Below are 27,974 nucleotides of genomic sequence, written 5' to 3' on the forward strand. Positions count from 1 at the left end.
GAAGTTAAATGCCAAATTATTTGGTAATGAGACTTGGAAGGATGAACCCCCCTTGCTCACCAAAGAACTGGATAACTTGACTAGGCAGAAATTACCTCTAAAGAGACAAGATCCTGGAAAGTTCTCAATACATTGTACCATAGGCACCATGACCTTTGAGAACGCTCTGTGTGACCTAGAGTCAAGCATAAACCTCATGCCTCTCTTTGTAATGGAGAAGCTAGGGATCATTGAGGTACAAGCTGCAAGAATCTCACTAGAGATGGCAGACAATTCAAGGAAACAGGCTTATAGACTTGTAGAGGATATCTTGGTAAAGGTTGAAGACCACTACATCCCTGCTAATTTCATAGTCCTAGACACCAGGAAGTGTATGGATGAATCCATCATCCATGGCAGACCCTTCCTAGCCACAACAAAAGCTGTGATTGATGTTGACAGAGGAGAATTGGTCCTTCAAGTGAATGAGGACTCCCTTGTGTTTAAAGCTCAAGGATCTCCATTTGTAACCATGGAGAGGAAGTATGAAAAGCTTCTCTCAATACAGAGTCAAACAAAATCCCCATATTTAAACTCTAAGTTTCGTGTTGGGAGGCCACAACCAAACTCTAAGTTTGGTGTTGAGAGGCCATCATCATGCTCTGAGTATCTGTGAGGCTCCATAAGAGCCCACTGTCAACCTACTGACATTAAAGAAGTGCTTGTTGGGAGGCAACCCAATTTTACTTATCTATGTTCTATTCCTTTTTTTCCATTATTACTTTATGTTTTCTGTAGGTTGATGATCATTTAAAGTCACAAAAATAATTGAAAAATCAAAAACAAACTGAAAAATAGAATGAAAAATAGCACACCCTGGAGGAGAAGGCTACTGGCGTTTAAACGCCAGTAAGGACAGCATAATGGGCGTTAAACGCCCAGTCTGGCACCATTCTGAGCGTTTAACACCAGAAATAGGCACCAGACTGGCGTTTAACGCCAGAAAAGGGCAAGAAGCTGGCGTTAAACGCTAGAAATGGGCACGCCTAATTGGTGCAGGGATGAGAATTCCTTGACACCCCAGGATATGTGGACCCCACAGGATCCCCACCAACCTCAACTCACTCTCTCTCTCTTCTTCACACCTTTTCATAATACTCTTCCCCAAATACCCTTCACCAATCAACTTAATACCTCTTCCCCAAAAACCCCTCACCTATCAAATCCTACCCTCTTCTCCATAAACCCTTCACCAATCCACATCCATCCATCATAAACCCCACCTACCTCACCATTCAAATCAAAACACTTTCCCTCCCAAACCCTCCCTTCACTCCTATATAAACCCATCTTCACTCCTTCATTTTCACACATCATAAACCCATTACTTCACCCCCTTGGCCGAAACACTACTCTCCTCCATCTCCTCTATTTCTTCTCCCTCTACTCTCTTCTTTCTTCTTTTGCTCGAGGACGAGCAAACCTTCTAAGTTTGGTGTGGTAAAAGCGTTGCTTTTTGTTTTTCCATAACCATTTATGGCTCCTAAGGCCAGAAAAATCTCTAGAAAGAGGAAAGGGAAGGAAAAAGCTTCTGCCTCTGAGTCATGGGAGATGGAGAGATTCATTTCAAAGGCATCAAGACCACTTCTATGAATGTGGCCAAGAAGAAAGTGATCCCCGAGGTCCCTTTCAAGCTCAAAAAGGGTGAATATCCGGAGATCCGACATGAGATTCGAAGAAGAGGTTGGGAAGTTCTCACCAACCCCATTCAACAAGTCAGAATCTTAATGGTTTAAGAGTTCTATGCCAATGCATGGATCACCAAGAACCATGATCAAAGTGTGAACCCGGATCCAAAGAATTGGCTTACAATGGTTTGGGGGAAATACTTAGATTTCAGTCTAGAAAATGTAAAGTTGGCATTCAACTTGCCAATGATGTCAGGAGATGCACACCCCTACACTAGAAGGGTCAACTTTGATCAAAGGTTGGACCAAGTCCTCATGGACATTTGTGAAGAGGGCGCTCAATAGAAGAGAGATTCAAGAGGAAAGCCGGTTCAACTAAGAAGGCATGACCTCAAGCCCGTGGCTAGGGGATGGTTGGAGTTCATCTAACGCTCAATCATTCCCACTAGCAACTGGTCTGAAGTTACTATAGACCGGGCTATCATAATCCATAGCATCATGATTGGAGAGGAAGTAGAAGTTCATGAGGTCATATTCCTAAAACTGTACAAGGTGGTGGACAAGTCCTCTACTTTGTCAAGGTTAGCCTTCCCTCATCTTATTTGTCACCTTTGCAATTCAGCTGGAATTGACATGGAGGAAGACACTCTCATTGATGAGGACAAGTCCATCACTAAGAAAAGGATGGAGCAAACAAGAGATCCCACTCATGGACAAGAGCATGAGGAAATTTCTCATCATGAAATTCCTGAGATACCTCAAGGGATGCATTTTCCTCCACAAAACTATTGGGAGCAAATCAACACCTCCCTAGGAGAATTAAGTTCCAACATGGGACAACTAAGGGTGGAGCACCAAGAGCATTCTATCCTCCTCCATGAAATTAGAGAAGACCAAAGAGTTATGAGAGAGGAGCAACAAAGGCAAGGAAGAGATGTTGAGGAGCTCAAGCACTCCATAAGATCTTCAAGAGGAAGAACAAGCCGCCATCACTAAGGTGGACCCGTTCTTTAATTTCCTTGTTCTTTATTTTTTGTTTTTCGAATTTTTATGCTTTATGTTTATCTATGTTTGTGTCTTATTACATGATCACTAGTGTCTAAGTGTCTATGCCTTAAAGCTATGAAAATGAATCCATCACCTTTCTTAAATGGAAAATGTTTTTAATTGAAAAAGAAAAAGAAGTGCATGAATTTTGAATTTTAAAACAGTTTCGTTATTTTGATGTGGTGGCAATACTTTTGTCTTTCTGAATGAATGCTTGAACAGTGTATATTTTTTGAATTTGTTGTTCATGAATGTTAAAATTGTTAGCTCTTGATAGAATGATGGAAAAGGAGAAATGTTATTTGATAATCTGAAAAATCATAAAAAATTGATTCTTGAAGCAAGAAAAAGCAGTGAAAAGCTTGCAGAAAAAAAATATATGCAAAAAAAAAAAAGAAAAAGAAAAAGCAAGCAGAAAAAGCCAATAGCCCTTTAAACCAAAAGGCAAGGGTAAAAATAAAAAAAAGGATCCAAGGCTTTGAGCATCAGCGGATAGGAGGGCCCACAGGAATAAAATCTTAGCCTAAGCGGCTAAACCAAGCTGTCCCTAACCATGTTCTTGTGGCGTGAAGGTGTCAAGTGAAAACTTGAGACTGAGCGATTAAAGTCATGGTCCAAAAGCAAAAAGAGTGTGCTTAAGAGCTCTGGACACCTCTAATTGAGGACTCTAGCAAAGCTGAGTCACAATCTGAAAAGGTTCACCCAGTTATGTGTCTGTGGCATTTATGTATCCGATGGTAATACTGGAAAACAAAATGCTTTGGGCCATGGCCAAGACTCATAAAGTAGCAATGTTCAAGAATCAACATACTTAACTAGGAGAATCAATAACACTATCTGAATTCTGAGTTACTATAGATGCCAATCATTCTGAACTTTAAAAGGATAAAGTGAGATGCCAAAACTGTTCAGAAGCAAAAAGCTAAAAGCTCCGCTCATCTAATTAAGATTGATCTTCATAGATGTTTTTGGAATTCATTGTATATTCTACTCTTTTTATCCTATTTGATTTTCAGTTGCTTGGGGACAAGCAACAATTTAAGTTTGGTGTTGTGATGAGTGGACAATTTATACGCTTTTTGGCATTGTTTTTAGTATGTTTTAATTAGTTTTTATTATATTTTTATTAGTTATTAAATAAAAATCACACTTTTGGACTTTACTATGAGTTTGTGTGTTTTTCTGTGATTTCAGGTATTTTCTGGCTGAAATTGAGGGACCTGAGCGAAAATCTGATTCAGAGGCTGAAAAAGGACTGCAGATGCTATTGGATTCTGACCTCCCTGCACTCGAAGTGGATTTTCTGGAGCTACAGAAGCCCAATTGGCGCGCTCTCAATTGCGTTGGAAAGTAGACATCCTGGGCTTTCCAGAAATATATAATAGTCTATACTTTGCCCAAGATTTGTTGGCCCAAACCGGCGTTCAAAGTCAGCATAGAAATTCTGGCATCAAAATGCCAGAACTGGCATAAAAGCTGGAGTTAAACGCCCAAATTAGCACAAATGCTGGCATTTAACTCCAAGAAAAGTCTCTACACGTGAAAGCTTCAATGCTCTGCCCAAACACACACCAAGTGGGCCCAGAAGTAGATTCTGCATCATTTACTCATTTCTGTAAATACTAGGTTACTAGTTTTCTATAAATAGGACCTTTTGCTATTGTATTTGATATAGAGATTTTACACACTTGATCATACTTTTTATCTCTTGATCACATTTGGGAGGCTGGCCATTCAGCCATGCCTAGACCTTTTGTTCTTATTTATTTTCAATGGTAGAGTTTCTACACACCATAGGTTAAGGTGTGGAGCTCTGCTGTTCCTCATGAATTAATGCAAAGTACTATTGTTTTTCTATTCAATTCACGCCTACTTCTTCTCTAAGATATACACTCGTTCTTCAACATGATGAATGTGATGATCCGTCACACTCTTCATCATTCTCACCTATGAACACGTGCCTGACAACCACCTCTATTCTACTTGCAATAGCTTAAATGTGTATCTCTTGGGTTTCTAATCTAAGATTGGAACCTTCGTGGTATAGGCTAGAATTATTGGCGGCCATTCATGAGGTCTGAAAAGTCTAAACCTTGTCTGTGGTATTCCGAGTCAGATCTGGGAAGGGATGACTGTGACGAGCTTCAAACTCGCGAGTGTTGGGCGTGTGACAGACGCAAAAGGATCAATGGATCCTATTCCAACATGATCGAGAACCGACAGATGATTAGCCGTGCGGTGATAGTGCATTTGTAACATTTTCACTGAGAGGATGGGAAGTAACCATTGACAACGGTGATGCCCAACATAAAGCTTGCCATGGAAAGGAGTATGAATGATTGGAAGAAGGCAATAGGAAAGCAGAGGTTCAGAAGGAACAAAGCATCTTCATACGCTTATCTGAAATTCCTACCAATGAATTACATAAGTATCTCTATCTTTATTCTATGTTTTATTCATATTTTAATTATCAATTCTCCTTAACCATTTGAATCTGCCTGACTGAGATTTACAAGATGACCATAGCTTGCTTCAAGCCGACAGTCTCCGTTGGATCGACCCTTACTCACGTAAGGTTTATTACTTGGACGACCCAGTGCACTTGCTGGTTAGTTGTGCGGAGTTGTGATAAAGAGTTGATATTACAATTGTGCGTACCAAGTTGTTGGCACCATTGATGATCACAATTTCGTGCACCAATAGCATCAAAAAGTGGAATGGTTATCTCAACCTTTTTGAAGATCTCCACCATCTTGGGATCTAGCCCCACTTACTTCTTAGTCCTCCTAGAAAGGTGTGGAAAAAGAATGGGAATGGCATCTTTTATAACATCGTCTTCCTTAGAAACTCCATTCCTTGGTTGAGCAACATCTTCTTCAACCACTTCTTGTAGTTCATCCTCTTCTTCAACATCTTCTACGTCAATAACATCTTCATCTTGAATGTCTTTTCTTGAGCTTGGCTCCTCGGGACTCCTCTCTTACAATGTAGTTCCGGACCTCAAAGTGATGGCATTGATTCCACCCTTGGGTTTAGGTAAAGGTTGAGAGGAAAGTGCACTAGAGCTTGAAGGTTTATTGTTGGAGGTAGAGGGCGGGTCCATACGGGATAGAAGAGCTTGGATGGTAGAGGTAAGATCGGTAATGCTAGAGGCAATTGTGGCTTAAAGCTCTTTTTGTCCTTGCATAAGAGAGCGAAGCATCTCATCATTGGAGGAAGAAGGAGGATAGGTAATATGGGGGGCTTGTTGTTGGTTATATTGAGGTGCTTGGGCTTACCTTTGGTGCGGTGGTTGGTATCTTTGGCCTTGGTTCTGCTGTTGGTATGGAGGATGATGACCGGAATTCACTCCCCATGAAAAATGATGAATCCGTTCTTTTGGCAAGCGCACCAAAATTATCATCAAGTAATAACCCACAGTGGAGTGGGATCGTATCCACAGAGATTGGTAGATTTGAGCAATTTTAATCAATTGGTGAATTAGTTAAGCTGAGCAATATAGAGTGTGATTGTAGAATTGTAAATGAACAAGAAAGTAAATGGCTCAAAAGTAAAGAGAAGCAGTAAAGTGCAGAAAAGAAAATGGAAATAATATAAAATGCAGAAACATAAATGACTTAATTGTAAATGGGAATGGGGATTGACAGAATGTAAAGAAAGCTATAAAGAATGTGGAGGATAAGAATAGGGGGAATTCGTTGAGATCAGAAGATGGTATTCTCTTTGGATTAAATCCAGTTCATCTCATCTTCAATTATGCAACTCATTGACCTCTTGGAAATCATGATTGATTGAACCCCAATCCTTTGGTGATTCAATCTCTCAGATCTTGATCAATAGCCAATTTCTTGGTCTAATTGCTCATGAAGAGAGATATGCTTGGTCCCTAATTATACCACACATCATCATAGGTCCAAGTAGAGGGTGGATTATATGTCACCATATCCAAATAACAAAACCCAGATCCTACTCAAGTGTGAGAAGGGATTTCTAGCATGGTTTCATGTTTCCTTTTCCAAGGTTCCCATGAAACCCATTTTGCATTCAACCTCTTTCCCAGGATGATTGAACACTAACATTAAAACAAAATTCCTTCTAGAAAATCAAAGAGAAGATGAAGAGAAGAAGAATTTCACTATAATTAATCCATCAAGTACAACAGAGCTCCATCCCTCAATGAGAGAGAATTTAGCTACTCATAGCTCAAGAAAAAAGTACAAGAGATGGAGAAGAGATGATGTGAAAAGTAAATCTAACTATTCTTCAACAAAGCTACTACTCAACAATCTAACTAACTGCCCCTTCTCAGTACTTTCAGGGGTTATTTATACTACTCCTAGCACTAGAATAAAGAAAATACAAAAGAGAAAAGAAAAATACAATTTGGAGGGAAAAGAAAACTCAATAAACGTGACCTTCCAGGCTGGCGTGTGATAGGCGTTTAAGTGGCGTGCCCACGCCCAGCTCTTCAAGTGGCACGCCCCATATGTTGGTGTCCCTGGCGTGCCACGCCTTCGAGTCCAAGTGGCATGCCCAGGGTCTTCTTAAGCTTTGGTTGGCTTGGCATGCCACGCCTTTAAGCCTAAGTGGCACGCCCAAGCATTTTCCGTCTTCTTCTCCTCTCTAGAAAATTGAACTAGTGTGGCACACTCAGGGTCTGGCGTGCCACGCCCCTTGCATGTGCTTCAATCTCTCTTCTGGATAACAGAACTGGCGTGCTACACCCAGTGTGTGGCGTGCCACACCCAGCATTCTTCGTTCGTCCAGTAGCTGACATGCCACGCCTGGGTCTTCAAGTGGCACGCCCAAGATAGGATTGAGAGCTTGGCGTGCCATGCCTTCGACACCAAGTGGCACACCCAGCTTTGCTTTTGCCTTCTTTAACATTGGCGTGCCACACCTTCGACACCAAGTGGCACGCCCAGCTTTGCTTTTGCCTTCTTTGACATTGGCGTGCCACGCCTGGTCTTCAAGTGGCACGCCCAAGTGAGGATGGGAGCTTGTCGTGCCACGCCTTTGACACCAAGTGGCACGCGCAGCTTTTTGGACCTTCAACCTCTTCTCTGCAAACTTGTACTGGCGTGCCACGCCTTAATGCTCAAGTGGCACGCTTGGATCCTCAAGTGGCACGCCCAAGTGATGATTTGAAGCTGGCGTGCCACGCCTTCGATATCAAGTGGCATGCCTAAGTGGTTGTCCCCTCTGGTTTGATGAACTGGCATGCCACGCCCACTGGTTCAAGTGGCACGCCCATAGTGTGTGGTGGACTTGGCATGCCACGCCCCTTTTGTGGCCTTCAGCATTGCTCCCTGGAAACTTACACTGGCGTGCCACACCCAGCTCTTGGCGTGCCACGCCGATGTAAAGGCTTTGGGTATCCTTTTTGAAATTCAATACTGGCATGCCACACCTAGCTCCTGGCGTGCCACGCCCATACAATTTTATGGCGTTTGTTCCAAGTGGCACACCAGTTTCACATGCCCAGCCTTGTTTTGTTGTTTTCTTCCCTTTTTGTTGCCCTTTTCACCTGAAATTTAGTACAAACCCATTTCAAAGCAATGTACCATAATATTCATCAATTAGTTCATGAATTGCAATGATTAAATAAGATTATGTTCTTTTATAGTCCTCTTTAGGCAGGAAAAAGGGGTAAATGATGCAAGTCATCAGAGGATTTTGTTGATACTGATTTTGCTGGTAGTTGTTATTCCACCTTTGATTTCCATCATTGTCCCTGCCTCCTTGGTTGTAGTTGTCCCTCCATCCTTGGTTGGGGTTGTCTTGTCAACCTTGATTGTAGTTACCACCTTGATTATAGTTACCGCCTTGTTGATAGTACCCTTGATTCGGACGGTTGTAATAAGCATTGGTGGCCGCCAAGGTGTTGTCTGATGGCGGGAAACGCATCCGCTCAAACTACCCGCAAGTATACCGGGTTGCATCTAGTAAAACTCACAAGAGTAAGGTCGATCCCATAGGGATTGATGGATCAAGCAATTTTAGTTGGGTGATATGTCTAGTCAAGCGAAATATTGCAAAAGTTTGATGAAATTGATTTAACAGAATATAAATGGCAAGAACATAAATGCTGGGAATTAAAGGACAAGACTTAAATGGCATAAAATATAAAGTAATGGAGAAATAAATGCTGAAGAGTAAATGACAAAAACTTAAATGGCAGGAACTATAAAATGCTGAAGCTTAAAGAACCAAAAAAAGTAATAAACTGAATCTTAAATTGTAAGAAATGTAAAAGAGCAGAATCTTAAAGTGCAAAAAAGTAAAAGAGCAAAATCTAAATGGCGATAAAACTTAAATTGTATGAATTATAAAGGGAAATTGGGTGCTGGGAATCAAAAAAGCAGTGAACAATTGCAATTAAAGTGAATTCAGAATGATCTAAATTGAAGAAAATCAAAGAAAAAGATTTATCATGGATTGGAGATATCACAATCCATCATGAATAAAATGGGTCTCAACTTCTTTCTCAATCATATGAGTAGATCTATGGCGGATTTTAATTGATTGGATCCCAATTGCTCCACAATCCAATCTCTCTAATCATAATCAATCTTGCCAATTCCTTGATCTAATTGTCATGAGAAGAGGTTAAGCACACTCTCTTATCCATAAGCCATATGGTACATGAAATTGTGATCTCAACGGCGCCAAAAACTTGGTGCGCACGATTATAATCTCAACTCCTTTTCACAACTCCACACAACTAACCAGCAAGTGCACTAGGTCGTCCAAGTAATACACCTTACATGAGTAAGGATCGATCCTACGGAGATTGTCAGCTTAAAGCAAGCTATGGTCATCTTGTAAATCTCAGTCAGGAAGATTCAAATGGTTATTGGATTTTGATAATTAAAATATAAATAAACTTCAAATAAGATAGAGATACTTATGTAATTCATTGGTAAGAATTTCAGATAAGCGTATGGAGATGCTTTGTTCCCTTTGAATCTCTGCTTTCCCACTGCCTCCATTCAATCCTTCATACTCCTTTCCATGGCAAGCTGTATGTTGGGGGATCACCGTTGTCAATGGCTACCATTTGTCCTCTCAGCGAAAATGGTCCAAATGTGCTGTCACCGCATGACTAATCATCTGTCGGTTCTCACTCATGCTGGAATAGGATCCGTTGATCCTTTTGCGTCTGTCACTACGACCAGTACTCATAAGTTTGAAGCTCGTCACAGTCATCCCATCCCAGATCCTACTCAGAATACCACAGACAAGGTTTAGACATTCCGGATCTCAAGAATACTGCCAATTAATTCTAGCTTATACCACGAAGACTCTGATCTGAACCAGGAGCCCAAGAGATAAACACTCAAGCTATTGCGGATAGAACGGAAGTGGTTGTCAGGAATGCGTTCATATGTGAGAATGATGATGAGTGTCACGGATCATCACATTCATCAGGTTGAAGTACGAGTGAATATCTTGGAATAAGAATAAGCTTGAATTGAATAGAAAAACAACAGTACTTTGCATTAATTCATGAGGAACAGCAGAGCTCCACACCTTAATCTATGGGGTGTAGAAAATCCACCGTTGAAAAATACATAAGTGAAAGTAGTCAAGGCATGGCCTAATGGCCAGCCCCCTAAACGTGATCTCTGAACATAAAATTATCCAAAAGATGTGAAATAAATCATTAAAAAAGTAGTTTTTATACTAAACTAGTAGCTAGGGTTACATAAGATAAGTAAATGTTGCAGAAATTCACTTCTGGGCCCACTTGGTGTATGCTTGGGCTGAACATTGAGCTTTCATGTGTAGAGACTCTTTTTGGAGTTAAACGCCAGGTTGTAGCCTGTTTCTGGCGTTTAACTTTGATTTGTAACCTGTTTCTGGCGTTTAACTTCAGAATAGGGCAGGAAGTTGGCATTTGAACGCCAGTTTACGTCGTAAAAAATCGTGCAAAGTATAAACTATTATATATTTCTGGAAAGCCCTTGATGTCTACTTTCAAATGCAATTGAGAGTGCCCCAATTGGGTTTCTGTAGCTTCAGAAAATCCACTTTGAGTGCAGGGAGGTCAGAATCCAACAGCATCTGCAGATTTTTGCTCAAGTCCCTCAATTTCAGCCAGAAAATACCTAAAATCACAGAAAAACACACAAACTCATAGTAAAGTCCAGAAATATGATTTTTATTTAAAAACTAATAAAAATATACTAAAAACTAACTAAATCATACTAAAAACTACTTAAAAATAATACCAAAAAGCGTATAAATTATCCGCTCATCACAACACCAAACTTAAATTGTTGTTTGTCCCCAAGCAACTGAAAATAAAATAGGATAAAAAGAAGAGAATATACTATAAATTCCAAAATATCAATGAAACTTAGCTCCAATTAGATGAGTGGGGATAGTAGCTTTTTGCCTCTGAACAGTTTTGGCATCTCACTTTATCCTTTGAAGTTCAGAATGATTGGCATCCATAGGAACTCATAATTTAGATAGTGTTATTGATTCTCCTAGTTCAGTATGTTGATTCTTGAACACAGTTACTTTATGAGTCTTGGCCGTGGCCCTAAGCACCTTGTTTTCCAGTATTACCACCGGATACATAAATGTCACAGACACATAATTGGGTGAACCTTTTCAGATTGTGACTCAGCTTTGCTAGAGTCCCCAATTAGAGGTGTCCAGGGTTCTTAAAAACACTCTTTTTGCTTTGGATCACGACTTTAACAGCTCAGTCTCAAGCTTTTCACTTAACACATTCACGCCACAAGCACATTGTTAGGGACAGCTTGGTTTAGTCGCTTAGGCCAGGATTTTATTCCTTTGGGCCCTCCTATCCACTGATGCTCAAAGCCTTGGATCCTTTTTACCCTTGCCTTTTGGTTTAAAGGGTTACTGGCTTTTTGCTCTTGCATTTTGGTTTAAAGAGCTCTTGGCTTTTTCTACTTGCTTTTTCTTTTTCTTTCTTTTTTTCGCCATTTTCTCTTTTTTTTTTTCGCAAGCCTTGTTCTTCACTGCTTTTTCTTGCTTCAAGAATCAATTTTATGATTTTTCAGATTATCAATAACATTTCTCCTTTTTCATTATTCTTTCGAGAGCCAACAATTTTAACATTCATGAACAATAATATAAAAATATGCACTGTTCAAGCATTCATTCAGAAAACAAAAAGTATTGCCACCACATCAAAATAATTAAACTAATCTCAAGGATGAATTCGAAATTCATGTACTTCTTGTTCTTTTGCTTTCAGAATATTTTTCATTTAAGAAAGGTAATGGATTCATAGGACATTCATAGCTTTTAAGGCATAGACACTAGACACTAATGATCATGTAATGGAGACACAAATAAAAATAAAGCATAGAGAATGAAAACAGAAAAAAATAAGTAGACAAGGAGATTAAGGAATGGGTCCACCTTAGTGAGGGTGGCGTCTTCTTCTTCTAGAAGAACCAATGGTGCTCTTGAGCTCCTCTATGTCTCTTCCTTGCCTTTGTTGCTCCTCCCTCATAGCTCTTTGATCTTTTCTAATTTCATGGAGAATGATGGAGTGCTCTTGGTGCTCCATCCTTAGTTGTCCCATGTTGGAACTTAATTCTCCTAGGGAGGTGTTGATTTGCTCCCAATAGTTTTGTGGAGGAAAGTGCATCCCTTGAGGCATCTCAGGGATTTCATGATGGAGAATTTCCTCATGCTCTTGTTGAGGTCCATGAGTGGGCTCTCTTGTTTGCTCCATCTTTTTCTTAGTGATGGGCTTATCATCATCAATGAGGATGTCTTCCTCTATGTCAATTCCAGCTGAATTGCAGAGGTGACAAATGAGGTAAGGAAAGGCTAACCTTGCCAAAGTGGAGGATTTGTCAGCCACCTTGTAGAGTTCTTGAGGTATAATCTCATGAACTTTTACTTCCTCCCCAATCATGATACTATAGATCATGATGGCCCGATCCACAGTTACTTCGGATCGGTTGCTAGTAGGAATGATAGAGCGTTGGATGAACTCCAACCATCCTCTAGCCACAGGCTTAAGGTTCGGTCTTCTCAATTGAACCGGCTTGCCTCTTGAGTCAACTTTCCATTGAGCTCCTTCCACACATATGTCCATGATGACTTAGTCCAACCTTTGATCAAAGTTGACCTTTCTAGTGTAGGGACGTGCATTTTCTTGCATCAATGGCAAGTTGAACGCCAACCTTACATTTTTCGGACTGAAATCTAAGTATTTCCCCCAAACCATAGTAAGCCAATTCTTTGGATTTGGGTTCATACTTTGATCATGGTTCCTAGTGATCCATGCGTTTGCATAGAACTCTTGAACCATTAAGATTCCGACTTGTTGAATAGGATTGGAGAGTACTTCCCATCCTCTTCTTCTAATCTCTTGTCGGATCTCTGGATATTCGCCCTTTTTGAGCTTAAAAGGGACCTCAGGGATCACCTTTTTCTTGGCCACAACTTAATAGAAGTGGTCTTGATGGACCTTTGAGATGAATCTCTCCATCTTCCATGACTCAGAGGTGGAAGCAATTGCCTTCCCTTCCCTCGTTCTTGAGGTTTCTTTGGCCTTAGGTGCCATTAATGGTTATGGAAAAACAAAAAGCAATGCTTCTACCACACCAAACTTAAAAGGTTTGCTCGTCCTTAAGCAAAAGAAGAAGGAAAATAGTAGTAGAAGAAGAAGAAAATGGAGGAGATGAAGTGGAAGAGTGTATGGATGTGAGTGGTGAAGAGTATTTGGGGAAGAGATATGGAGGTGATTGGTGAAGGGTATTTGGGGAAGAGTGTTATGAAAGGGTGTGAAGAGGAGAGAAGAAGAGGTGGGGTAGGTGGGGATCCTGTGGGGTCCACAGATCCTGAGGGGTCAAGGACTTAACATCCCTGCTCTATTTAGGCATGCAAAATGCCCTTAGAGTGCACTTCTGGCATTAAACGCCAGGTTGCTGCTTGTTTCTGGCATTTAACGCCACCTTTTCTCCCATTCTTGGTGTTAAACGCCAAGTAGATGCTCTGTTCTGGCGTTAAACGCCAGTCTAGTGCCTGTTTCTTGCATTAAATGCCCAGAATAGTATCAGACTGGGCGTTTAACGCCCATTCTGCTACTCTTACTGGCGTTTAGACGCCAGTAAGCTCTTCCTCCAGGGTGTGCTATTTTTAATGCTGTTTTTCATTCTGTTTTTGATTTTTCAGTTATTTTTGTGACTTCACATGATCATCAACCTCAAGAAAACATAAAATAACAATGGAAAATAGATAGATATAATTAAATAACATTGGGTTGCCTCCTAATAAACATTTCTTTAATGTCAATAGCTTGACAGTGAGCTCTCATGGAGCCTCACAGATAATCAGAGCAGGGTTGGGGCCTCTCAACACCAAACTTAGAGTTTGGTTGTGGCCTCTCAACACCAAACTTAGAGTTTGGTTGTGGCCTCCCAACACCAAACTTAAAGTTTGAATGTGGGGGTTTTGTTTGACTCTGTTTTTAGAGAAGCTTTTCATGCTTCCTCTCCATGGTTACAGAAGGAGAACCTTGAGTCTTGAATACAAGGTAGTCCTCTTTCAACTGAAGGACCAACTCTCCTCTGTCAACATCAATCACAGCTTTTGCTGTGGCTAGGAAGGGTCTGCCAAGGATGATGGATTCATCCTCATCCTTCTCAGTGTTTAGAATTATGAAATCAGTAGGGATGTAAAGGCCTTCAACCTTTACTAGCACGTTCTCTACTAGTCCATAGGCCTGTTTCATTGATTTGTCTGCCATCTATAGTGAGATTGTTGCAGCTTGTACCTCAAAGATTCCCAATTTCTCCATTACAGAGAGGGGCATGAGGTTTATCCCTGACCCCAGGTCACAGAGAGCCTTCTCAAAGGTCATGGTGCCTGTGGTACAAGGTATGAAGAATTTTCCGGGATTCGGTTTCTTCTGAGGTAATGTCTGCCTCAGTAATGCACTCAGTTCATTGGTGAACAAGGGGGGGTTCATCCTCCCAAGTCTCAGTACCAAATAACTTGGCATTCAGCTTCATGATTGCTCATAGATATTTAGCAACTTGCTCTTCAGTGATGTCTTCATCCTCTTCAGAGGAAGAATATTCATCAGAGCTCATGAATGGCAGAAGGAAGTTCAGTGGAATCTCTATGGTCTCAGTATGAACCTCAGATTCCTTTGGTTCCTCAAAGGGAAACTCCTTTCTGTCCAGAGGGCGTCCCATGAGGCTTTCCTCACTGAGACTCACGTCCTCCTCAGTCTCTCTAGGTTCGGCCATGTTGATCATGGTTATGGCCTTGCACTATCTCTTGGGATTTTCTTCTGTATTGCTTGAGAGAGTACTGGGAGGAGTTTCAGTAATCTTCTTACTCAGCTGACCCACCTGTGCCTCCAAAATTCTAATGGAGGACCTTGTTTCATTCATGAAACTTAGTGTGGTCTTGGATAGATCAGAGACTATGGTTGCCAGGCCAAAATGGCTCTGTTGAGAATTCTCTCTCTGTTGCTGAGAAGATGATGGAAAAGGCTTGCTATTGCTAAACCTATTTCTTCCACCATTATTATTATTGAAGCCTTGATTAGGCTTTTGTTGATCCTTCCATGAGAAATTTGGATGATTTCTCCATGAAGGATTATAGGTGTTTCCATAGGGTTCTCCCATGTAATTCACCTCTGCTATTGCAGGGTTTTGAGGATCATAAGCGTCTTCCTCAGAAGATGCCTCTTTAGTACTGTTGGATACAGCTTGCAATCCATTCAGACTCTGAGAAATCATATTGACTTGCTGAGTCAATATTTTGTTCTGAGCCAATATGGCATTCAGAGTATCAATTTCAAGAACTCCCTTCTTCTTAGGCGTCCCATTGTTCACAGGATTCCTCTCAGAGGTGTACATGAACTGGTTATTTGTAACCATTTCAATGAGTTCCTAAGCTTCTGCAGGGATTTTCAGATGAAGAGATCCTCCTGCAGAATGGTCCAATGACATTTTTGATAACTCAGACAGACCATCATAGAATATACTTATGATGCTCCATTCTGGAAGCATGTCAGTAGGACACCTTTTGATCAGTTGCTTGTATCTTTCCCAAGCTTCATAGAGGGATTCTCCTACCTTCTGTCTGAAGGTTTGGATTTCCACTCTAAGCTTGCTCATCTTTTGAGGTGGAAAGAATTTGGCCAGGAAAGCACTGACCAGCTTATCCCAAGAGTTTAGGCTATCCTTAGGTTGTGAATCCAACCATGTTCTAGCTTTGTCTCTTACAGCAAAAGGGAAAATCATAAGCCTGTAGACCTCGGGATCAACTCCATTGGTCTTGACAGTGTCAGAGATTTGCAAGAATTCAGCTAAAAACTGATGAGGATCTTCCATTGGAAGTCCATGAAACTTGCAGTTCTGCTACATTAGAGAAACTAATTGAGGCTCAAGCTCAAAGTTGTTTGCTCTAATTGCAGGAAGTGAGATGCTTTTTCCATAGAAGTTAGAAGAGGGTGTAATAAAGTCACCAAGCATCTTCCTTGCATCTCCACCATTGTTGTTGGGTTCGGCCATGTTTCCTTCTTTTTCGAAAATTTCTGTCAGGTCCTCTCCAGAGGGTTGTGCTTTAGCTTCTCTTAGTTTCCTCTTAAGAGTCCTTTCAGGTTCAGGATCAGCTTCAATAAGAATGTCTTTATCCCTGTTCCTGCTCATATGAAAAAGAAGAGAACAGAAAAGAAGAGGAATCCTCTATGTCACAGTATAGAGATTCCTTTAAGTGAGTATAAGAAGAGAAAAATAGAAGAAGGAGAAGAGAAAAACTCGAACACAGAGAACAAGATGGGTGATAAACCCATATTTCATGATATATTTTGTGCTCAATTTAAGTGATTTATTCAACCATTCACCCACTTATTCATGTGAAATTGCATGGTTTTACTTTCCCTTCCTTTTTATGTGATATATGTGAAAAACATGTTTCCTATGCTTTAAAAATAATTATTTTAATTACCTTTTATTACCATTCGATGCTGTAATTTGTGTGTTAAGTGTTTCAGATCACCTAAGGCAGGAATGATTTAAAGGATGGAAAAGAAACATACAAAAATAGAAGGAAAGCACAAAATGGAGTTTTTGAAGAAACTGGCAGCGATGCGAACGCATGGACAACGCGGCCGCATGCCTAGCGCGAAAAGGCAGTGATGCGAGTGTGTGACTGACTCGGACGCGTGCCTTGAGCAGAACACAGATGACGCGTACGCGTGACTGAAACGAACGCGTGACAAGGAAAACTCCCAGATGACGCGACCGCGTGACCCCCGCGGACGCGTGACAGACGTCACGCACCAGAAACTGCAGAAAACGCTCCCAGCGATTTCTGAATGCCCAGATCCAAGTACAGAAAGCACAGATGAGAGGTTATAAAGTGGGGGGAATGCATCCATTCATGAGAGGGCCTTCAATTATTCACTTTTCATGATTGAGATGTAGTTTTTAGAGAGAGGTTCTCTCCTCTCTCTTAGGTTTTAGGATTAGGATTCCTCTTAAAGGATTTAGGATTTCAACTCTTCATCAGGTTCAATGTTTCTTTTACTTTATATTTCTCTTTTATTTTCAGATACTTTAATGCTCTCATTTAATTACTTATGTTGCCAAATTGGCTTATGAACCATTCATGTTAGGATTTTCTTTATTTAATATAAATTGAGGTATTTCAGATTTATGATTCTTATTAGCTTTTTATATTCTTGGCTTAAATTGATTAATTGGTAACTCTTGAGTTGTCAAACTTATCGTGATTGATAGTTGTTATCTTTGCTGATTGATCTAAATTCCTATAACTTTAGTCTTTCCTTTGGAGTTGACTAGGACTTTGGTGTTAAATTGATTTATCCACTTGACTTACCTTCATAGTTAGAGGTTGACTTAGTGGGAGAAAAATATAATTCTCATCACCATTGATAAGGATAACTAGGATAGGACTTCTAATTTTCATACCTTGCCAAGAGTTTATTTTACAGTTATTTATTTATTTTACTTGTCATTTAAATTACTTGTTCCTTACTTTCAAAACCCCCAATTTACAAAACTCATAACCAATAATAAGAACACCTCCCTGCAGTTCCTTGAGAAGACGACCCGAGGTTTAAATACTTCAGTTATCAATTTTAAAGGGGTTTGTTACTTGTGATAACCAAAACGTTTGTACGAAAGGATTTTTTGTTGGTTTAGAAGCTATACTTACAACGCGATCATATTTTTATATTTCTTTACCGATAGAAAAACCGATCGTCAAAATGGCGCCGTTGCCGGGGAACTGCAAATGTGTGCCTTATTATTGGTTATTGTAAATATTTTCTTTTACTTGTTTATTTGTTTTTGTTTTTCCCTTTTATTTCTATTAGCTACTATGAATTCTCACCCCTCTCACTTTGAGTTTGGTTCTAAATCTGTTGAAAGGAGTGGAAGCTACAACAGGAATATGCATCAAGGTCTAAGCAATCAAAGATGGATGGAGCCAAAAGGCCCTGATCAACCCTTTAGGCAACAACACCCTCCAAGATATCATGGGCAAGGACCACTCTACAATGCATACCAAGCTGATAGACATGGTGGACCCCCTTGTAATTACCAACAAGCCCCACCCTGTACTTATAGACCATCCTCTCAACGTAGCTCTGAACCACCACACTCACAAGTTCCTTTTCACCATTCACCACCGTATGACCCTTATCAACCACAATTTCAATCCAATTACTCCCAAGAACCACCACTGATGCCAGGGCATTTTGGCCAGTTTCACTGACCTGTTCTTTACTGTTTTTAGGGTAGTTTCATGCATTTTCTTAGAAAATAAGCTAGTTTTGGGCAGATATTCACTTACATCTTGATTCAAGCATACATTGTGCACTTTACATGATTTCATGAGGATTTTGCATGAATTATATGATAAATTGGATGATGCATGACTCATGACTTGGACTAGAACTTTGATGCACTTTGTTGCTTGATTTCAGGACAAAGGAAGCAAAGAAGAACCACGTTAGCAGTCACGTTAGTCCCACTAACGTGACCTCTAACGTGGAATGGGTGCTAACTTGCAAAGTTAATGAGAAATGTAATCGCCAATAACGCTCTCGAAGCCATCATAAGCCCACGTTAAGAGTCACGTTAACTAAGTTAACGTGAACTCTAACGTGGAAGAAGACAATAAGGCCAACGTTAGTGACACTCCCCTTTGTCACTAATGTTGGACCAAGCTCATAATTGGCCACGTTAGTTGCCACGTTAACTTAGTTAACATGGCTTCTAACGTTAAGAAGCAAAAGGGAAGCCAACGTTAGTGACATTCACCTTTGTCACTAACGTTGGCCAAGCTTCCATAAGGCACGTTAACTCCCACGTTAACTTAGTTAACGTGGAAGCTAACATGGAGAGAGCAATTGGTCGCCAACGTTAGTGACACTTACCTTTGTCACTAACGTTGGGGTGAACCACCAAGAGCCACCATGAGCAACATTAACTCCCACGTTAACTTAGTTAACGTGGAAGCTAACGTGGATAAAGAGATGATGAGCCAACGTTAGTGACACTCACCTTTGTCACTAACGTTGGAGATGGCTATCATGACTACGTTAGAAGCCACGTTAACCTAGTTAACGTGGACTCTAACGTGAGAAATAGGGGCACATTGGAATGTTAGTGACAAAGGTAAGTGTCACTAACGTTCTCGAAGGATTGGCAAGCTTACGTTAAGAGCCACGTTAACTAAGTTAACGTGGACTCTAATGTAGGGAAGGGGGAAGCTTATCAACGTTATTGGGAAAGGTAAGTCCCAATAATGTGTGCGAAGGACCAAGAGGCAACGTTAGTGGTAATGTTTGTGCCACTAACGTTGAGGTTAACGTGGCTCATACTTGGGTGAGCAACGTTAGTGAAAAAGGTGATTGTCACTAACGTTCTCGAACCCACACTTTCACTTAACGTTAACACCACTAACGTCCTGAGCTAAAAGTCCCTGGCTACTTCACACTTTCTCTCTACAAGCGAAGCTAAGCCCAATGAAGAAGATAACTGCTTCAAACTCAGGATCCAAAGGCCCATACCCAAGACTTGAAGAGCCAACTAGAAGATCAGAAGAGTAGTATATATAGGAGTAGCTTTAAATAAGTTGGGGGAGCTGGAAACTTTAGGGAGCCTTTGGCATAGAACTACTCTCTGTATTTACTTTCTCTAGATTTCTAGTTTTACTTTCAGCATGTATTCTCCATCTTTGTTTTCATTTTCCAGAGCTATGAACAACTAAACCCTTTCATTGGGTTAGGGAGCTCTGTTGTAATTTGATGGATCAATTTTAGTTTTCATTCTCCTTCTTCTATCTTTTCTCTTGATTTTACTAGAAAGCTTTTGATCTTCATCCAATTGGGTAGTTATCTTGGAAAAGAAGCTATTCATACTTGGATCTCTTCTGAACATTGAAAGAGGAATGAAGGGATAATGCTAGAAATGCTTTCTCATGCTGGACCAAATTGGGTGTGGATAAATATGTGACTATAATCCTTCCAACACTTGATTTGGGAAATGCATGTGGTATAATCAGTGACCATACTTCATCTCTTCTCATGAGCAATTGACCAAGGAATTGGCTATTGATCAAGATTTGAGAGATTGAATTACAAGGAATTGTAATTTGATCACTCAAGATTGCCAAGGAGATCATGAATGCATTGATTGAGGAAGAGATGAAAATGAACTTGATCCGGAGAATGCAACATCTCCTGAGCCCAATGAACTCCCCATTTCTGATCTTACCCATTCTCTTTAATTTCTGCCATTTACTTTTATGAGCAATTGCCCCATTCCCATTTAAGATTCTGCAATTTACTTTTCGCCATTTACATTCAGCTCCTTATTTCCAGCATTTACTGTTTCCACTATTTACTTTCCCGCCATTTAATTTTCTGCAATTCTCAACTCAAATTCTGGTTCGCTCAACTAGAACATTCCTTTAATTAAAGTTGATTGATCAATCAATCCCTGTGGGATTCGACCTCACTCTATTGTGAGTTTTTACTTGATGATGAATTCGGTACACTTGCCGATGGAAATTTGTTGGGAGACAAGTTTTCCGCGTATCAAGTTTATGGCGCCGTTGCCGGGGATTGATTTTGAATCAACAATGATTAAATTGGAGGATAACTAGATTGAGCATTTTTAGTTTGTTTGATTTAATTTTCTGTTTGAGTAATTTACTTTCAGTTTTAGTTAATTTCTTCCCTTCCCCCTACTTTCTGTTTGATTTAATTTTCTGTTTTAATTTTCTGTTTGAACTAAAACTACAGCTCATCACCCTTGTTCAGAACAACTGTTCATTCGGAGGAGGCGTCCAAGAAGACCCCAATCAACATCTAACCACCTTCCTGAGGATATGTGACACAGTGAAGTCTAATGGTGTTCATCCTGACGCCTATAGACTGCTCTTATTTCCATTGTCACTCAAGGATAAGGCAGCCAGGTGGCTGAAGTCTTTTCCGAAGGAGAGTTTGACCACTTGGGAAGATGTGGTGAACAAATTTTTAGCCAGATTCTATCCTCCCCAAAGAATCAACAGGCTGAGAGCTGAGGTCCAAACTTTCAGGCAACAAGATGGTGAGACTCTATATGAAGCATGAGAGAGGTTTAAGGACCTGACAAGGAGGTGTCCACCAGATATGTTCAATGAATGGGTGCAGCTACACATTTTCTATGAAGGCCTTTCTTATGAATCAAAGAAAGCAGTAGACCACTCATCCGGGGGATCTCTGAACAAGAAGAAGATCATTGAGGAGGCCATAGATGTCATTGAAACTGTAGTAGAAAATGACTATTTCTTTGCTTCTGAAAGAGGAAACACTAGAGGAGTGATGTAGCTAAACAATGTAGATGCTCTGCTGGCCCAAAATAAGCTCATTACCAAGCAACTGGCTGACCTCACCAAGAAGATGGAGAGGAACCAAGTAGCAGAAATCACCACTTCATCAGCAACCCAAGAAGGAGTGAATGAAGAAGCAGATGGTAGTCAGGAGCAAGCCAACTACATTGGGAATTTATCTAGGCAAAACCATGATCCATACTCCAAGACCTACAACCTTGGTTGGAGGAATCATCCAAACTTTGGGTGGGGGAATCAACAAGATCAAGGCCAAGGGATGGTTTGAACTCGTAAGGAGGTCTATCCTCCTAGCTGCAAATAATTCAAAGGTCAATATTAAGCGAGCAACTATGGTACATTGCCTAGTACAAGGTGGAGAAATTAATGTGCATGAACTCATAGCTGATGGGATTCAAGAGTCAACTGAGAAGGTTGATTCGGGTGCCAGGCTTTGGCACCCCAGCACCATTCTCAGATTGTGCACAAAGGCCAAGGTGGTCTTCGAGGATAGCAATCCAGACTGGGTGAACCTTGGGAGGCTAGTTACACTCCAGCGTCTGATCTATACTACGCCTGCTCAGCAACAAAGAAGGCCACAAATAGGGAAACTAAGAGCGAAAGAAGGAGCTCACCAAGAAGAGTCTCATCAGGAAGAATATCAACAAGAAGAACATCATGACCCAACCAACTTGAATATGAATCACCTTCTAAGAGCCATTGAGGATTTGGGGATGAGACATATGGAAGGACAAGAACAAATACTACGTCTTCAGTCAAACTGGATGAGCCAACAAGAGGAGTGGCAGAAACAACAAATGGAGCAGCAACAGGAACACTACTCCCAACTCACTCAAGCCATCCACCAAGTTACTGAGAGGCAAGAACGTCAAGATAAGCATTTGCAAGAACTCAATCAGCGGCAAATAGCTTAGATGAAAGCATTCAACGATTTCAGTGTACCTAATGAAGGACGGCAATTACATAGGGAGGAGTTCAACGTAAATACTCAAACTAAGTTGAACTACATGTCTAGTCATATGCATCATCTACACTATGCCATCCTTACGTATGATGAGGTCCAAAAGGATTTTACAGAACAAGAGGAAAGGAAAGTGAAATAGCAGTAGGAAACACTAAAGAAGAAGATGAAAGATGGTGGTTTCTGGAAGAAGTTGACTGGAAAGAGCAAAAGGAGTGGGAGTATGAGAACTCAAGAGGGACACAAAGAGGACAAGCAAGAAGGAGAGCATGGGCATCCACATGAGTAAAAGGTGGTGGAGTTCCTTCTTTGGTCAATCTTTTTCTATACTTTAAATAAGGAAGATCTTGTATGAAATAGAACATGCTTCCATGATAGTTTGAACCTTTTTAAATTCTGTCTTTTAAGCTTTTTGTTGAATAGGTCTATGCTTGCTAGTCTTTATGTCACTGCATCCTTACTTTGCTTACTTGTATGCTTGTCCTTTTGAATCAAATGAAAAAGAATGAGTGTTTTATAAAAGACCAGAGTGGAGTTCATACTATGGAGTAAGTTCCTGAGTTTGTGGTGTGGTCATAAGTTAGCTAAGTTGGTTCAACCACAAGGTGGGAAGACAACTATCTGTCATGAATACTATGCTTTGAACATACCCATGAGACTAGCTAAATAATAAGATCCTAATAAGAAAAAGGGAAAGAACAATCAAAGTTGAAGAATAAAAGAAGAAAAAAAAATAATAATAGCAAGAAAAGAGGCTAGGCACCAAGGGTTTGAGTCTTGAGGGATGTGTCTGTGGTGTTCCTGTACCAAGGATCTGCTTGGATTACTAAGCTCTCAGGGGTGCTTTATCACCTGGTAACTTGGGTTAACTAACCCGGGATTATCAGCTAAAAGTCCACCATCAAGAGCAATCTTTGCTACAGAATATTTAGTAGCCCAAAGAGGTGCTGGACACCAAGACCTCAAGGAAAGAAAATAAACAAACCATGTGCCTGTGGTGTGTATGTTTGGGGGAGAGACTTGAGGAAGTGAGTCCTTAAGGGTGCTTCAACACCTAGCACCTTGAACCAACTGGTTCGGAAGTGTTGGCTGAATGCTTATTTTAAAGAGTTGCCCCCTTACAGAGCACTTAGCCTAAGAACACAAATAAGCCCTAAAATGACAACAAAAGGATCAATGAATAAAAGTCTCATGGGATGCAATCACAGTGAGTATTCTAGAACATGATAAAGGTCTGAAAGCCAGTGAAGGAATGAACCTAAGTTGCTATGCATGAAACCACTATAAAACCAGAAAAATGACTTCCACAAGAATGACTCATTTCTCTTGGCATACCATTCATCATTCTCTTGTTCCAGTACTTGCTTAGGGACAAGCAAACCTTAAGTTTGGTGTTGTGATGCCAGGGCATTTTGGCCAGTTTCACTGACCTTTTCTTTACTGTTTTTAGGGTAGTTTCATGCATTTTCTTAGAAAATAAGCTAGTTTTGGGTAGATATTCACTTACATCTTGATTGAAGCATACATTGTGCACTTTACATGATTTCATGAGGATTTTGCATGAATTATATGATAAATTGGATGATGCATGACTCATGACTTGGACCAGAATTTTGATGCACTTTGTTGCTTGATTTCAGGACAAAGGAAGCAAAGAAGAACCACGTTAGCAGTCTTGTTAGTCCCACTAACGTGACCTCTAACGTGGAATGGGTGCTAACTTGCAAAGTTAATGAGAAATGTAATCGCCAATAACGCCCTCGAAGCCATCATAAGCCCACGTTAAGAGTCACATTAACTAAGTATTAACGTGAAAACAATAAGGCCCATTAGTGACTCCTTTTGTCACTAACGTTGGACCAAGCTCATAATTGGCCACGTTAGTTGCCACGTTAACTTAGTTAATGTGGCTTCTAACGTTAAGAAGCAAAAGGGAAGCCAACGTTAGTGACATTCACCTTTCTCACTAATGTTGGCCAAGCTTCCATAAGCCATGTTAACTCCCACGTTAACTTAGTTAACGTGGAAGCTAACATGGAGAGAGCAATTGGTCGCCAACGTTAGTGACACTTACCTTTGTCACTAACGTTGGGGTGAACCACCAAGAGCCACCATGAGCAACATTAACTCCCACGTTAACTTAGTTAACGTGGAAGCTAACGTGGATAAAGAGATGATGAGCAAACGTTAGTGACACTCACCTTTGTCACTAACGTTGGAGATGGCTAGCATGACTACGTTAGAAGCCATGTTAACTTAGCTAACGTGGACTCTAACGTGAGAAATAGAGGCACATTGGAACGTTAGTGACAAAGGTAAGTGTCACTAACGTTCTTGAAGGATTGGAAAGCTTACGTTAAGAGCCACGTTAACTAAGTTAACGTGGACTCTAATGTAGGGAAGGGGGAAGCTTATCAACGTTATTGGGAAAGGTAAGTCCCAATAACGTGTGCGAAGGACCAAGAGGCAACATTAGTGGTAACGTTTGTGCCACTAACGTTGAGGTTAACGTGGCTCATACTTGGGTGAGCAACGTTAGTGAAAAAGGTGATTGTCACTAACGTTCTCGAACCCACACTCTCACTTAACGTTAACACCACTAACGTCCTGAGCTAAAAGTCCCTGGCTACTTCACACTTTCTCTCTGCAAGCAAAGCTAAACCCAATGAAGAAGATAACTGCTTCAAACTCAGGATCCAAAGGCCCATACCCAAGACTTGAAGAGCCAACTAGAAGATCAGAAGAGTAGTATATATAGGAGTAGCTTTGAATTAGTTGGGGGAGCTGGAAACTTTAGGGAGCCTTTGGCATAGAACTACTCTCTGTATTTACTTTCTCTAGATTTCTAGTTTTACTTTCAGCATGTATTCTCCATCTTTGTTTTCATTTTCCAGAGCTATGAACAACTAAACCCCTTTCATTGGGTTAGGGAGCTCTGTTGTAATTTGATTGATCAATTTTAGTTTTCATTCTCCTTCTTCTATCTTTTCTCTTGATTTTACTAGAAAGCTTTTGATCTTCATCCAATTGGGTAGTTATCTTGGAAAAGAAGCTATTCATACTTGGATCTCTTCTGAACCTTGAAAGAGGAATGAAGGGATCATGCTAGAAATGCTTTCTCATGCTGGACCAAATTGGGTGTGGATGGATATGTGACTATCATCCTTCCAACACTTGATTTGGGAAATGCATGTGGTATAATCAGTGACCATACTTCATCTCTTCTCATGAGCAATTAACCAAGGAATTGGCTATTGATCAAGATTTGAGAGATTGAATTACAAGGAATTGTAATTCGAGGAATTGTAATTCGATCACTTAAGTTTGCCAAGGAGATCAATGAATGCATTGATTGAGGAAGAGATGAAAATGAACTTGATTCAGAGAATGCAACATCTCCTGAGCCCAATGAACTACCCATTTCTGATCTTACCCATTCTCTTTAATTTCTGCCATTTACTTTTATGAGCAATTGCCCCATTCCCATTTAAGATTCTGCAATTTACTTTCCGCCATTGACATTCAGCTCCTTATTTCCAACATTTACTGTTTCCACTATTTACTTTCCCACCATTTAATTTTCTGCAATTCTCAACTCAAATTCTGGTTCGCTCAACTAGAACATTCCTTTAATTAAAGTTGCTTGATCAATCAATATCTGTGGGATTCGACCTCACTCTATTGTGAGTTTTTACTTGACGATGAATTCAGTACACTTGCCGAAGGAAATTTGTTGCGAGACAAGTTTTTCGCGTATCAACCACATTCTTATTTTGAACCCTCTTCCCCAACCAATGAACCCTCATACCCACCCCAACCTCCAATGAATGACAAACTTCGTGTTCTTCTTCAAGGGCAAGCGAGTATGCAAAAGGGCGTACTGGAACTCACTACTGCCTTAACTGAGGTAGTAAATATAATAGCTTCCCGATATCTGAGCGCTCAAAATACCCCCATGGCTACATGTGGAGAATCAAAAGAAGAGCGTAGCATGAAGGAGACACTAGAAACTCTAGTGGACAATAAGGAGCATGGCTTTGTATTGGAACAAATGGAGGAAGCCATGATAGTTGTAGAGGAAGAAGTGGTTGAAGATTTAGGAGATGTTGAACCTCCATGGGAATCGAGAGCTGTAAAGGATTCTGCTGAGAAGTTTGAAATTGATGCCAAAGAGGACAGTGCACAACCTCCAAAGCATATACCTTGTGAAAAATTGGACGGAACAGACCAAGAAGTTGATTCCATAGGCAGTGATGATCATGAATCAAGCTCTCCTAATCACGAACTCACATCCGCAACTGAACTCCTTGAGCCTGAAGAATCTTATCCAATTGAATACGAAGATGATGTCAAGGTAGAATACAAGGGAGGAATTCACAGAAGAATACAAGGGAGTGGAACTTACAGAACCACTGGAAACACCTGTCCCAAGGCCATTACCACCTAATACAAGCTTCAAGTGGGTACAATCCTTGACCTTTATCTTTACTTTTCCACTTGAATATGGTTTGCTTGAAACAGATGGCTAGCTTAGAGCTCTCTGTGGCTTTAAGAGTAAGAGGGAAATGGCTCGTATGCAAAATTCAATAAGGTTCCATGCTTCAATTCGAAGTGCACGGATTGGTACCAAGTTCAGTTGAATGGGTCTCGAAAGACGTTTGGTCATCTTGGTGAGAAGACAATTTCTAAACCGCCCGGATGGAAGAATATAGATCAAGACGAAGGCAGATTTAAAAGCAAAATTTGGGACCCTGGATTCTATTCTGACATTCGTCACCCCGGGAGCCTGAGAACCTGTTTGAAGCTGCTCAACAGCTTTACATGCCTAGTTTGGGACCCCGGAGGCTGTTGGCATTCCAAACATTGGTGGAGATTTCTGGATGAATTTAAGCATAAGCCACCATAACAGGAAGCTCATCCAATCTCCAACTTAAGGACTTTAACTAAAAGTGCTAGGTAGGAGACAACCCACCATGGTATGGTCGTTTCTTTTTCAATTTTATTTTGTGTTGTTTGTTTTTATATTATATTATTTTCATTGAACCTGAATATTATTCATTAGTATTGCATACTGCATAATTGCATAATTGCATAATTGCATAAGATTAAAAAAAGAAAGAAGCGCGCGACGCGACCACGTTGCTAACGCGTTCGCGTCAGTCGCTAATCCCTGAAATCACTTAACACACATATAAAGGCATCGAATGGTAATAAAAGAAGATTAAACATATCAAAATTAAGACCAAAAAAGCATGTTTTCAATCATAGCACAAAATCAGGAAGGAATACGTAAACTCATGCAAATCATATGAATGAGTGTATGAAAGATTGATAAAATCCACTCAATTGAGCACAAGATAAACCATAAAATAGTGGTTTTTCAGTCGCGAAAAACACCTCCCACGCGCCCGCGTCAC

The 27,974-nt window shown here is 40.5% G+C and overlaps 1 non-coding gene across 1 annotated transcript; it reads left to right on the plus strand.

Annotated features, from left to right (window-relative positions):
* Positions 1-15,733: 15,733 nt before the first annotated feature.
* On the plus strand, positions 15,734-15,841 carry LOC112753295 (small nucleolar RNA R71). The gene has a single exon (XR_003177688.1). It is a non-coding gene; the product is annotated as a small nucleolar RNA R71 (small nucleolar RNA).
* Positions 15,842-27,974: the final 12,133 nt, after the last annotated feature.

This window comes from Arachis hypogaea, chromosome 15, assembly GCF_003086295.3.
Source record: "Arachis hypogaea cultivar Tifrunner chromosome 15, arahy.Tifrunner.gnm2.J5K5, whole genome shotgun sequence".
Taxonomy (NCBI): domain Eukaryota; kingdom Viridiplantae; phylum Streptophyta; class Magnoliopsida; order Fabales; family Fabaceae; genus Arachis; species Arachis hypogaea.